We start from the raw sequence: 14,647 nt of genomic DNA, 5'->3' as shown, positions 1-14,647 counted from the left end.
TTCCAAATTACCATCCACCAAGACTGGAGGTGGCATAGGCGCCGCGTCCACGGAACCTACCACCTTCTTTAAAAGAGACCTTTGGAACACGTTGTGTATCTTATACACCGTAGGAAGCTCCAACCGGTACGCTACTGGGTTAATGACGGCGGTGACCCTAAATGGACCAATATACCGTGGACCCAATTTAAGGGATGGTATCTTGAGTCTTATGTTTTTTGTGGATAATCACACCCAGTCATCCACACTCAGGTCCGGACCTGGCACACGCCTACTGTCAGCCACACGTTTGTACCTAGCACCCACACTCAACAGGAGCTGTTTAACTCTCCTCCAGACTGATGATAATTGTGCTCCTAACGTCTTCCTCCGGAACGCCGGAAGAGCCCCTCTGACTCAAAGTACAAAATTGAGGATGTAGCCCGTAAACACAAAAAAACGGAGACTCCCCAGAAGACTCCTGGCGGTGATTATTGATGGCAAACTCAGCCAAAGGAAGGAACGTCGACCACTCCTCCTGGTTATCTGAAACAAAGCAGCATAAGTACTGTTCCAAATTTTGATTCATACGCTCTGTCTGACCATTTGACTGAGGATGAAGAATGAGACAACTTGATCCCCAGCTGTGAACAAAATGCTTTCCAAAATTTTGCCACAAACTGAGACCCCCTATCAGAAACGATGTCAGACGGAACCCCATGAAGTCTGACCACTTCCTGCACAAATACCTGAGCCAGAGTCTTAGCGTTAGGCAACGAAGGCAAAGACACAAAGTGCGACATTTTTGAGAACCGATCAACAATCACCAAGATGACCGTGTTCCCAGCTGAGGAGGGCAAGTCAGTGATAAAATCCATGGAGATTTCCGTCCATGGCTTACTAGGTACCTCGAGAGGAAGTAGAGCGCACGTGGTGCAAGCTGACACGCATGAGACCACGTCCTGTCGAATCTTGGGCCACCAAAACCGACGTGACACCAACTCCAAGGTACCCCTAACCCCTGGATGGCCAGCCAGGACGGCATCATGATGCTCCGCCAAAACCTTTAAGCGGAGATGAAGCGGTACAAACGTTTTGTTGACGGGAAGCTCAGATGGTACCTCCTCCTGGGCCTCGGCAATCTCAGCCTCAACCTCGGTAGTGAGAGCCGAAACCACAACACCCTTTTGGAGGATGGGTACTGGATCTTCCCGAGGCTCTCCCCCTGGGAAACACCTGGACAAAGCATCCACCTTAGTGTTTTTAGAACCAGGTCTGTAAGTGACCACAAAGTTGAACCACGTGAAAAACAATGCCCAGCGAGCCTGCCTGGGAGACAGACGCTTGGCAGACTCCAAATAAAGCAAATTCTTATGGTCGGTAATAACAGTAACCTGATGAACCGACCCCTCCAAGAAGTGTCGCCATTCCTCAAAGGCCAATTTGATTGCCAACAACTCTCTGTTGCCGATATCGTAGTTACGTTCGGCGGGCGACAGTTTCTTGGACAAATAAGCGCACGGACGCAAACCGCTCAAGGAGGAGCCTTGTGACAACACCGCCCCCACACCAACCTCAGACGCATCAACTTCTACAACAAAAGGTTTCGATACATCTGGTTGCACCAGAATGGGAACCGAAACAAACCTGTTTTTAAGAGATTCAAATGCGCACACAGCAGCCTCAGGCCAAACGGAGAAATTGGTACCCTTTTTAGTCATGTCAGTTAGCGGTTTAGCAATGATAGAAAAATCCTTGATAAACTTCCTATAGTAGTTAGAAAACCCAAGGAACCGCTGAAGTGCTTTTAGGTTATCAGGCCGTTCCCAATGCAACACCGCTTGCACCTTGGCGGCGTCCATTTTAAAACCAGAAGTAGACACAATATAGCCCAAGAAAGGCAACTCCTGTACGGAAAATACACATTTCTCCAATTTTGCATACAGCTTATTCTCTCTGAGGAGCTGTAACACCTGCCTGACATGATCTAAATGAGTATCACGGTCGCAAGAATATATGAGGATGTCATCTAGGTACACAATAACGAATTTCCCCAAAACATGCGAAAACACATCATTTATGAAATGTTGAAACACTGCAGGTGCGTTTGTCAACCCAAATGGCATCACCAAATTTTCAAAATGACCCTCAGGGGTATTAAAAGCCGTCTTCCACTCATCACCTTGACGGACTCTTATGAGGTTGTACGCCCCCCTGAGGTCAAGCTTGGTAAACCACTTAGCACCTGTCACCTGGTTGAACAAATCCGGTATCAATGGCATGGGGTATGGATCGCGAACCGTAATCTGGTTCAACTCCCTGAAATCCAGACACGGCCGTAGTCCACCATCTTTCTTCTTAACGAAGAAGAACCCTGCTGCCACTGGTGAGGATGAAGGCCTGATGTGCCCTTTGCTCAAACTTTCATCAATGTAATCCTTTAGCGCTTGTCTCTCCGGACCGGAGTTGTTAAACATCCTTGCTTTAGGCAACTTGGCCCCTGGTTTAAACCTGATAGAACAGTCATAGGAGCGATATGGTGGCAACTCTGAACAACCCTTCTCAGAGAACACATCCACAAAATCCAAAAGTGACTCAGGAACGCTTGGAGTCACAGCAGAAACACATGTGGCCAAGCAATTCTCCTGACAGAAATCACTCCACTGAATTATGTCCTGAGTTTTCCAGTTAATAACCGGGTTGTGTGTAGACAACCATGGGAAACCCAGAACCAATAGTGTCGGAAGACGCTTGAGCACCTTACATGTAACCTGCTCGAAATGAAGAACCCCAATGTGAAGTTTAACCTCAGCCACAAACTCAGTAATCTCCCCCTGTGGGAGAGGAGCAGAATTGATGGTGACCACGCGGATAGGATGAGGCCGTTTTTCGATCCTAAAACCAGCAGTGCGCGCAAACTCCTCATCAATGAGATTTGTGACAGAACCACTATCCACAAAAACAGTGATTGGCAGCTCTCTGCCAGCGACAACAACTTTGGCAGGGAGCATGCACTGAGAAACCATCATGGAGGATATACATAAGCTCAGATTGGACTCCTCCACACCCTCTGAGCTTAAAAGTTTTTCCGCCGTTGCATCTTTCTTTGACAGCAGAGGATAGATATTAATAAAATGACCAGTTTTACCGCAGAAAAAACAGGCTCCCTGCTTCCTGAGTACAGGGGCTCGATTCTTAACATGTGATACCCCTGCGATTTGTATAGGTTCCATGGGCTCACCTGCAGCAACCTCACGTGAACCTAAACCTTCACCCACAGGCGGCGTCTTATGATCCCCCTGGCGCAAACGGCGATCAATGCGGACAACAAGACTCATAGCGGAATCTAGAGAAGCAGGAGTCTCGTACATCAGGAGGGCTGGCGAATAGTACGTATCTTAGATTCTGCTAGAGCCATTCTGTCAGGCTCATGGTAAAAAGTGTCCAATAGAGGAAAAAAAACTCTCCACAGAGTCAAATGCAGCAGAATCAGATGGCAAAGAAAACGGCCATGCTTGGGGATCCCCGCTTAATAATGACAACACCAGGCCCACACGCTGAGCCTCATTACCGGAGGAGATCGGGCGCATACGGAAATACAGTTTGCAAGCTTCACGAAAAGAAACAAATCTACTGCGTTCCCCAGCAAATTTTTCAGGCAAAGGAAACTTAGGCTCAGCAACTTTACCTGTAATTCCGGCTTGCACATTAGACACTGCTAGTCCCTGTTGCTGCACTGCCCCCCTTAACTCAGTGACCTGCAGGGACAGCGCCTCCAACTGGCGGGTTAAGGAAATCATGGGATCCATGGAAATAATGTTGGCCTATTATAATGTCACTGGAGACCTAGGCAGGAAAGAGCTAATAACCCGGGCCCCTGCGATTTCCCTCAGACTAGGGAAACCCTGACTGACCCTCTCCCAGAGTTTACACTGATGGTGTGCATATCTAGGGCGAGGGTGGAGGCCGATCTTCTGTTTCAACCCTAGGCTGAAACCACAACCCACCACCCAGTGAAGAGTCCACACTCCAATACCCACAGTTAGCACAGACAAGGATAACGGAAAAATAAGCACCACGCCGCAGTCACTCAGGAATACACTATAAATGCAAAGGGCAAAACAAATACAAATATAGGAAGGAGCAAATAAGACAAAGGGAAATACACCACCAGCAACGATACTCCAACTACTAGCTCACCACTCCAGACCGAGATAACCACGCACAAGACAGAAGCTATAATCGGCGACGCCCAATGTTCAGGAGAACTATTTAAAGGCAGTGGGCATGGCCCAGCTTCCAATCCGAGCACCAGGTAATTTAACCCTGGACCAGCTAGATAAAATCTAGCCGACGCCAATGAGCGCATAGTGGTCTAAAGCAGAATTACCGCTGTCTGTCGAACGACCTGGTCTGAACAGCGTCCGACATGACAATAATAGCCACTCAGTGTTCTATACTGTATAATGGCAACACATGATGCTCCATACTGTATAATGGCCACACATGATGTTCAATACTGTAAAATGGCCACACAGTGCTCTATACTGTATAATGGCCACACATGATGCTCCATACTGTATGACGACCCCACATGATGCTCAATACTGTATAATGACCCCGCATGATGCTCCATACTGTATAATGGCCACACATGATGCTCTATACTGTATAATGCCCCCCCTCCCATCTTGTATACATGGCTCATCTCCCCCCTCCCATCCTGTATGCATGGCTCATCTCCCCCATCCCATCCTGTATGCATGGCTCATCTCATCCTCCCTCCCATCCTTGTATGTGTGGCTCTGCTCCCCCTCCTCCCATCCTTGTATGTGTGGCTCTGCTCCCCCTCCTCCCATCCTTGTATGCATGGCTCTGCTCCCCTCTCTCCCATCCTTGTATGCGTGGCTTTCGTTCCCCCCTCCTCCCATCCTTGTATGCGTGGCTCCGCTCCCCCACTCCCATCCTTGTATGCGTGGCTCCATTCCCCCCACCTCCTCCCAATCTTGTATGCGTGGCTCAGTTCCCCCCTCCTCCCATCCTGGTATGCGTGGCTCCGTCCCCCCTCCTCCCATCCTTGTATACGTGGCTACGTTCCCCCACCTCCTCCCATCCTAGTATGTGTGGCTCCGTTCCCCCCACCTCCTCCCATCCTTGTATGCGTGGCTCGGTTCCCCCACCTCCTCCCATCCTTGTATGTGTGGCTCGGTTCCCCCACCTCCTCCCATCCTTGTATGCGTGGCTCCGTCCCCCCTCCTCCCATCCTTGTATGCGTGGCTCTGTTCTCCCCACCTCCTCCCATCCTTGTATGCGTGGCTCCGTTCCCCCACCTCCTCCCATCCTTGTATGCGTGGCTCCGTTCTCCCACCTCCTCCCATCCTTGTATGCGTGGCTCTGTCCCCCCCTCCTCCCATCCTTGTATGCGTGGCTCCGTTTCCCCTCCACCCATCCTTGTATGCGTGGCTCCATCCCCCCTCCTCCCATCCTTGTATGCATGGCTCCATTCCCCCAACCTCCTCCCATCCTTGTATGCGTGGCTCCGTTCCCCCACCTCCTCCCATCCTTGTATGCGTGGCTCCGTCCCCCCCTCCTCCCATCCTTGTATGCGTGGCTCCGTCCCCCCCTCCTCCCATCCTTGTATGCGTGGCTCCGTTCCCCCAACCTCCTCCCATCCTTGTATGCGTGGCTCCGTTCCCCCCACCTCCTCCCATCCTTGTATGCGTGGCTCCGCCCCCCTCCTCCCATCCTTGTATGCGTGGCTCAGTTCCCCCTTCCTCCCATCCTTGTATGCATGGCTCCATCCCCCCTCCTCCCATCCTTGTATGCGTGCCTCAGTTCCCCCTTTCTCCCATCCTTGTATGCGGGGCTTCGTTCCCCCCCTCCTCCCATCCTTATATGCATGGCTTCATTCCCCCTCCTCCCATCCTTGTATGCGAGGCTCTGTTCCCCCCACCTCCTCCCATCCTTGTATGCGTGGCTCCGTTCCCCCCACCTCCTCCCATCCTTGTATGCGTGGCTCCCCGTCTTCCTTCTCCTCCCCTGTCCTCCTTCTCTTCCCCCGCCCATCATACTCACCCTCCTCACAGCGCGCTGAACAGACTCTTCCTCCTGCACCTCTATCCCGACTCCAAAGCTTCTTCCTGTGTGAGCGGTCACATGGTACCGCTCATTAAGATCATGAATATGCATCCATATTCATCACCTTAATGAGCGGTACCACGTGACCGCTGTGAGCACAGAACTTGCTGCCGGCGCTGAGACCAGGCACCGCTGGAGGAGGGTGAGTATATCATCTTCAAGGAGGTGGGGAGGTGGTGGGTGGGCGGACCCCAGCCTTAAAAAAACCCCAAACCTTGCTCAGGTGCCGCATCCTGGCGCCCTAGTGGCAAATACGGCCCTGTCTGTGAGAGTGAAGACATGGACCCTTAGACTTACTTTTGATCCTGTACACAGCTCAGTGTGCGCAGCTTACTGCTTTGAATCAGAAACACTATGCAGCATCTGTAATATACAAACCTTTTTTTGCAATGCAAGTTACACTTTGTTTGAGATAATGTGCTTCATGGCTATGTTAGTAAAGTAGTGTGCCATCTGACAAGGATTACATCTGTACATGAAAAGAACCAATACCAGTACATGAATACATCACCAGAACCAGCAGCAGTACAGGAACACATCAGCAGGACTATCATCGGTACTTGCATACATCACCAGAAGTACTATCAGTATCTGATAACAGCACCAAAACCGTCATCAGTACATACATGACCAGAACATAGCACTAGATCCACCATCAGTACATGACTACATTACCAGAACCATCATTAGTACATGAATACATCACCAGAAACCTCATGAATACATGGATACAGCACCAGAGCTACACATCAGTACATAAATACGTAATCAGAACTATCATCAGTACAGGAATACATCTACAGAACTGCCATCAGTACATGAAAAGATCTGTACATACATCACCAAGAGCACCATCAGTATATGACAACAGCAGTAGAACCTACATTAGTACAGGACCAAAACCAGTATTAGTGTCTTACGTCTTAAGCGTAATGTCAGAAAGGGTATTCAGTGCAGCTGATGGCTTTATCACACCAAATCAGACCAGGTTATTTACTGAAAGCATGGAAAACGTTGTTTCTTAATATGAATAAGTCATAGATCATTGCCGTCTTTCATTCACTTACAGCTGATAAAATGATTAGATTGGCCATAATATCTGCCTGTGAATTTTCTTTACTGTGCACCTGTAGGGTATGTGATAGTTTGTTGCCTTGTTCCCCTCCCCCCTTAAGCCACTTCCCCTTTGTCAGGTGATACTGCTACATTATTCAATGTATTATCACTGTTATCCATGTGTGGTACTGCTACATATTTAAAGTGTATTACCATGGTTACGTACAGACACTGCTATACCCTAGGTGTATTACCTCTAAGAGCCTAATGTATAATATGTTGTCATGCCATTGTTCACATGTACTGTTTTCTTAGGGAAAGTGAAGGACCCCAGGCCAGTATAATGTTAGGGGAGTAGTACCCCAAGTTGGCCACTAGATGGAGGCTCTATAATAAATAGCATAGGAGGGGCATGGTGGGAATAAGATAGAGAGAGCTTCCTGCTTTAGTTCAGTTAGGGCAGGGCGCCCGTGTAGCTCACAGGGCTGGCTAGGCCAGGGCCCATCGTGCCTCGCAATGTTCACATTAGAAGAGTGGGCCCAGCAGAATGTATCAAGGGGCTGGAGAGTTACAGCACACACAGCAGCAGCATTGACGGTGCAGGATTAGTGGGTCTGCAGTTGTCATCAGAAGGAAGAGCTAAGCAGAACGGGAACAAGGGATCCAACATGTGGCAGATCTTTGCATGGGCCGCCATTCTCAGAAGCGGGGTGAAACTGCAAGGAATGCGCCCATGGAAAGCAGAGGTACTGGACATTGAGGGACCGTATAGTATGGACCGTCCGGGAGACAGGCTTAGCAACATTGAGAAGAGGCAAGGGAAAGCGTTGCCAATTGTAATGAATGACTGTGCTCTGGATAATGCTGTGATAAGTAAAGACGTTGAAGTTAAAGTGAAGCCGGACTGTGACTCTTTAATTGTGGAACTGTCTGTGGGGACGCACTCTTGTACCGGGAGAACCCAGATGACGTTGAGGAACAGCACCGAGGTACTCAGAGCAGAAAGCATGATCTTGTGCTGGGAGGGGGCCAGGGGATGATTTCAGGGTTACTGACGGCCATGACTACGGCTCTGGCCCCAGCCTCCCTAGAACCCTACACACCCTCCTGCTACGCCAGTGCAGATGGCCTACGCTCAGATGAGCATCGTCCATTATGTCATGTATAGTACTGGTGGTGCTGGAAACTTACCCTCTTGAGGGTGCACAAACGTGAAACCGCTCCCAAAATTGGAGTAATTTTTTGCACAGCATTTTCACAAGCCATTGCATTAATCTGTGGACAGCTTGAGAAAAAGACTTTCATTTTTTAGCCATTTGAAGAATAGTAGACTTCTTGCAAATTCCAACAAGGGGAAAATGGCTTCACTCCTAGTTGAGACACCATTACTTCTTCACTTTCAATACAGAACATACAATATTTAGCAAAGAGCGATACTCATGATACTCCCCCAAGGATAATTTTTGCACCAACACATTTCAAAGCCACAAGTTCTTCTATTGGCAATACATGTGAATAAACATCATAAAGGCAGGAATCTGATCCCTCAAAACTGATATCTTTTGGTATGTTTTTACAATGCAGGTAGCCCTAACAAGTCAGAATCTGCAATGTGCTGCTAAATAGCCTGTATTATACTACTGGTTACCATCCGTTTTCCCATAGTCAGACTTGTTGAGGTCACTTAAACATTACTAGGGCTGTGTTTGCATTAAAGAGTTCAGAAGGGTTCAATACAGATAGTGGGAATTAAAATAGACTCCTTCTCCAAAAACAATCCAAATGGAGTTTTAAGGGTGGCATCTATACATTCCAATGGGATTGATAAGAATTTGACTTATACTTCCTTTATATGATATCCTGTCTGTGGGTAGTAGCTACATTATTCGCCTTTTTCTGAGTTCTCTCCAGCCTCCATACATTATAAATCTCTGTTTCTTTGTACCTTCCCTCTCTCCTGACATTTTAAACCCTTTTGATGTAATTGGTGTTTATTTTCCCTCACTGAATGTGGACTGTACTGTTATATTTTGGTTCAGTGTTATGATAATAGTGGTTGGTAGCTGTTACCACGTGGCGCTATGTTGTTATGAATTTTCCCACTAGTTCAGAAACCTGATCAAGTATAAATTTTTTAATAGTTTTATGCTGTGACTGTTATTCCCATTGTTCCCTACTGGTGTCCCTTAGGATGGTCGTTATTGTATTCCATACTTATGTGTATGATGATTTGGATGTACATACATACACAGTGGGAGCCAGGAGCAGACACTGACAGCTTGTGGCCCCTGTCCAAGAAATGTGTCTGGGCCCCCATCCTTTTTTGGCGACAAAGCTACTGATATATATCTTGTGGTAGATCGGTTCACTCGTAAGATACAGACAGGGCCAGCGTTAGCGGAAGGCAGACCAGGGAGTTGCTTAAGGTCCCCACTCCCCCAGGGGCCCCTAGGCCAGTCGCCTGCTGCCAGCGCCGACTCCCCCCCCACCAGTGCCGCCTCATTCAACTATACCAGCATCTAAGACACCGGTACAGTTCAATGCAATGATGGAGGAGAGGAGAGAGCGTCAGCTGATGCTCCCTCTCCCATCATTCCCCTCTGCCTCTGACACTGCAGGTGCGTGATGACGTCACATCATAGCGTACCTGCTGTGTGCCGGGCAGACTGCAGCTGCTGAGACCGAAGCATAGAGCAGGGAGAAGCGCAGGGCACGAGGAGATGTGAGGATTGTGTTTTTGTTTAATATATGAATGAGGGGGGGAGGGGGGCTACATTATATTCTATGGGGGGTTGTATTATATTCTATGGGGGACTGTATTATATTCTGTGGGGGGCTGTATTAGATTCTATGGGGGGCTGTATTAGATTCTATGAGGGGGCTGTATTAGATTCTATGAGGGGGCTGTATTAGATTTTATTGGGGGCTGTATTAGATTTCATGGGGGGCTGTATTAGATTCTATGGGGTGCCTACATTATATTCTATGGGGGGCTGTATTAGATTCTATGGGGGCCTACATTATATCCTATGGGGGCTGTTTTATATTCTGTGGGGGGACTGTATTATATTCTATGGGGGGCTGTATTATATTCTATGGGGCCTACAGGGGTCCACTCAGAAGTTTCTCCTTCCAAACCAAAACCCTAGCTACTCCTCTGGGTACGAATAATAGCGGCACTCCAAGAACTGGTGCACAAGCAGGTCCCCAAACCATATAGTATTATGAAGGACTTGGCACTATGATAAGTAGAAATATAAAGGTTTATTTACCTTGTGACATTTCGGTCGGAGTGAATGCAGCGTTAATCGCGTGCACATGAACAAGAGGTGGACGCCGTGACCACACAGCCACATCGATGCTGAATTCATTAAGGACCCTTGAGGCCATACCACCAGACATCGTGTCTTTTCTACTCACAATTTACCAGTGTGTACTCTGATGAAGGTCCTTGCCGACCGAAACGTCACACTGTACTACTACACTGTAAATAAAGTGTAGGCGCAAGTTGATTCGTCCAGAGTACTGGGCGGAGCCCTGGATGAATCCCCGCCGCCAATGTATGAGATACGGCAAGTGAGGGATAGGGTATGCAAATGCGTGGACTATGCGCGTGCGCAGCATGTGTGTCCGGGGATGCAGGCATACGATGATTTTCTGGCGCTTGCGTTCCACCGAGCACACATCCGGTGAGTACGAGTGGTCCGGAAACCGGATATTGCGCGACATCTGAGCCGGGAACACGTGCACAGTAGAATGCAGGGCGCATATTTAGGGGCGTGCAGCGCTAGAGGATACACGCTCAATGACAGCGTCTCACTTATGGCATGATTGTACCGGCCCCAATGTTATCCCCTGATGAGGACAATGAAAGGTGTCGAGAACAGAAGGGGACAGGATCCACCATGATTCCTAGAATGGAGGGTGTTTATGGAAAAATAACATCCAGATGGGTGAGATCCTTCTGATTTGCCATGTGTATTTATAATATTGATGCTAGGAAATCCCATATGAGCCTGTTAAGGAGGTGGGTAAAAGTAATCAGAGTGCATTGACAAAACTGGCTTGACCCGGGAACTAACATTTTGAATACTTTATGACCCTATAATATGCTGTATAGTAGCCTTAATGGATATGTGACTACATAAAGGGTATAAGGTAAAAGACATGTGGACCTGACAAGCATCAATACAAGGTCTATTATGTATAACTGAGGTTGTAGAAGCTGTGACATGTGGAATAGAGACAATAGGGGCAACATAAGAATATTGCCCATAAAAGCCTAACTATATCACACCAATTGTTACTCATGGTGAACACTGGTTGTGTTTGATGGCTGATCTCGAGCATACAAGTAGTTAATGTGTAGAATACCCCATTATGCGTATGCTTTCCACTGTTTTTAGTATTTGAGTGTCGTATGTCCTATGCACCTTGCACTTTTTTTTTGGGGGGGGGGGCGGGTTTGCTTCCTTTAATTTTTATTTTGGTAAATTTACATTAAAGGTTATATTTTAGTCCAGCTCGCTGATATAAGTAAATTACTGATTGGATTATACCACAGGCTAAAATACACTGTAAATAAACCTTTATATTTCTACTTATCTGACTGACAAGTCCTTCGTAGTACTATGTGGATGCATAGTCGACATGGGATTTCTAAAAATCCCATCCATTATGCTGTAACATCTGTCCGCTGTGGGATTGACGCTGCATATATTAGCAGCGTCAAACCAGCAATTCCTGACCATGGGCACATACCCTTAGTCCCTGTCCTGTGTCCCCCATCATTCATTATAAAAGTCCTTGATAGCATCATAATGAATTTAGGGGTGTGAGAAGACGCTATCAGGTGCTGAGCATCCTCCGCCACCTCCCAATTCATTACAAGTTCCAGACAGCGTCTTCTCCCACTTTTCAATTCATTATAAAATGTCCTATTCACCTTACCCCCTCCTCTCCCTAGTAAATTTTAAGCCCCTGATAGTGTCATAATGAGTTGTGGGATGGAGGAGGACGCGATCAGGGATGTAGCACCTTCCTCTACCACTAAATTCATTTTACATCCATATCTAACATCCTCCTACCCCTCCCCAAAAGTCCATTATATGTCCCCTTTACTCCCATCTCAATACCTCATCTTCTCATTGTCCTCTCCCCAACATCCATCATTGTCATCTCCCCCACCTCTATCACTGCCCTCTCCCCAACATCCATCATTGTCATCTCCCCACCTCCATCACTGCCCTCTCCCCCACCCCCATCAGTGTCATTTCCCCCACATCCCATCATTGTCCTCCCACCTCCATCCCTGTCCTCTCCCCCACCTCCATCCCTGTCCTCTCCCCCACCTCCATCCCTGTCCTCACCCCCACCTCCATCATTGTCCTCTCTCCCACCTCCATCATTGTCCTCTCCCCCACATCCCATCATTGTCCTCTCCCCCACATCCCATCATCGTCCTCTCCACAACCTCCATCACTGTCATCTCCCCCACCTCCATCACTGTCATCTACCCCACATCCCATCATTGTCCTCTCCCCCACCTCCATCATTGTCCTCTCTCCCACCTCCATCATTGTCCTCGCCCCCACATCCCAACATTGTCCTCTCCACCACCTCCATCACTGTCATCTCCACCACCTCCATCAATGTCATCTACCCCACCTCCATCATTGTCCTCTCCCCCACCTCCATCATTGTCCTCTCCCCCACCTCCATCATTGTCCTCTCCCTCACCTCCATCATTGTCCTCTTCCCCAACTCCATCATTGTCCTCTCCCCACCTCCATCACTGTCATCTACCCCACATCCAATCATTGTCCTCTCTACCACCTCTATCACTGTTATCTACCCCACATCCCATCATTGTCATCTCTCCCACCTCCATCATTGTTCTCCCCAGTGTATTGGTATGAAAAACAAAAACCAAAACACCACTCACCTCTCCATCCATTTCCCTGCACCATCGTTGTTGCTGTAAATGTTTTATCTGACGCAGGTGTGCGCTGCATGCTGAAGTCACTAAGCCGCGGGCCCCTGTGTCAGACAGAAAGCACTGGGCAGGAAGCAGAGGATGGATTTTTGCAGCTCTGCTGACATTTTCTCCTGCAGGCAGTGGAGCTGCAGGGATCACTCTCTGCCCGCCGCACATGGGGGCAATCTGGCCATGGTCCCCACGGAGCCTCAGGGCATGTGCACACGCTGCGGATTTTGCTGCAGATCCGCAGCGTTTTCGCCGCTTCGGATTCGCAGCTGTTTTCCATGAGTTTACAGTACCATGTAAACCTATGGAAAACAAAATCTGCAGTGCACAAGCTGTGGAAAAAAATGCGCGGAAACGCTTTGTTTATTCCGCAGCATGTTCATTCTTTGTGTAGATTCCGCAGTGGTTTACACCTGCTCCATAATAGGAATCCGAGGTGTAAAACTGCAGGTGGAATCCGCACAAAAACAGCATAAAATCCGTGGTAAATCCGCAGTAAATCCGCAGGTAAAACGCAGTGCTTTTTACCTGCAGATTTCTCAAAACAGGTGCGGAAAAATCCACAGAGGCTCCAACTACGTGTGTGGAGCGCCCCCATGGGGCCGTGGGGTACCGGGTCCTGCGGTTCTCAGGGGGATGTCACGGTGGCTGACCCGGTATGTGTCCCTGGGACGTCCGTGTAAAAAGGGAAAGGACTTTAAAGGGATAAAGTTAGTGTTCGTGACGCCACCTGTGGTATTCGGTCAGGGTGACCGACGCTGCTTTAAGGGGTCCGCTGGGGTGATGCTTTGGCAGCTAGATGGTATACCTTCCCACAGGTGAAGTATGTCCCCAGGGCTTCCCGGTGTGTAGGTGGTGAATGATGAGACATGCAGAGAAGAACGAGTACACAAGGTTGCAGTCTCTTTACCTTTACTGAAGACTCCAGCATCCACAGTCCAGGGCACCAGATCACAGGGCAGGCAGAGTCCTGCCGGTTTGGAGGCAAGTCCAGAGTCCCCTTGTCCAGGTGGAAATCAGTAGCCTTCCCTTGCTCCTGGGTGTAGGGTGGACAGGTAACTTGCAATTAGCTGTCCTGCCGGTCTCTGGAGCAAAGCATAAAGGTCCTTACTCCCTCGCTGTTCCAGCTACCGGGCTTCTGTGCCTCAGAAGGAGGCAGCCTGTGTAGGGCTGGTCCCCTTCTGGTATCCTCTTGCAGCGCCCCAGAGTCCTGGTCGTTGCAGTACTGTGGCTCCGCCGCTAAGGGGGGCTATGGTACGTCTGATGGCACTGAAGGAGTTCATCTGACCAGGTATCACATACACCAATACATTTCACAGTCGGGCCTCCAGGGGGAGCTAAGGGTGCTATTTATTAGGCCACTCCTCACCACTGTGGGTAAAACTGGGGGTCAGGCAGGAAGTTAGACAGAAAGCTGACTGGGTTGGACCAGACAACACCTGGTGGCAGAGGGTGTTGTGGGGGAAGATTCGGTAGGGTCCCTGTCAG

The sequence above is a fragment of the Ranitomeya variabilis genome, chromosome 4, assembly GCF_051348905.1.
Source record: "Ranitomeya variabilis isolate aRanVar5 chromosome 4, aRanVar5.hap1, whole genome shotgun sequence".
Classification (NCBI taxonomy): domain Eukaryota; kingdom Metazoa; phylum Chordata; class Amphibia; order Anura; family Dendrobatidae; genus Ranitomeya; species Ranitomeya variabilis.
This window is presented reverse-complemented; position numbering follows the sequence as displayed.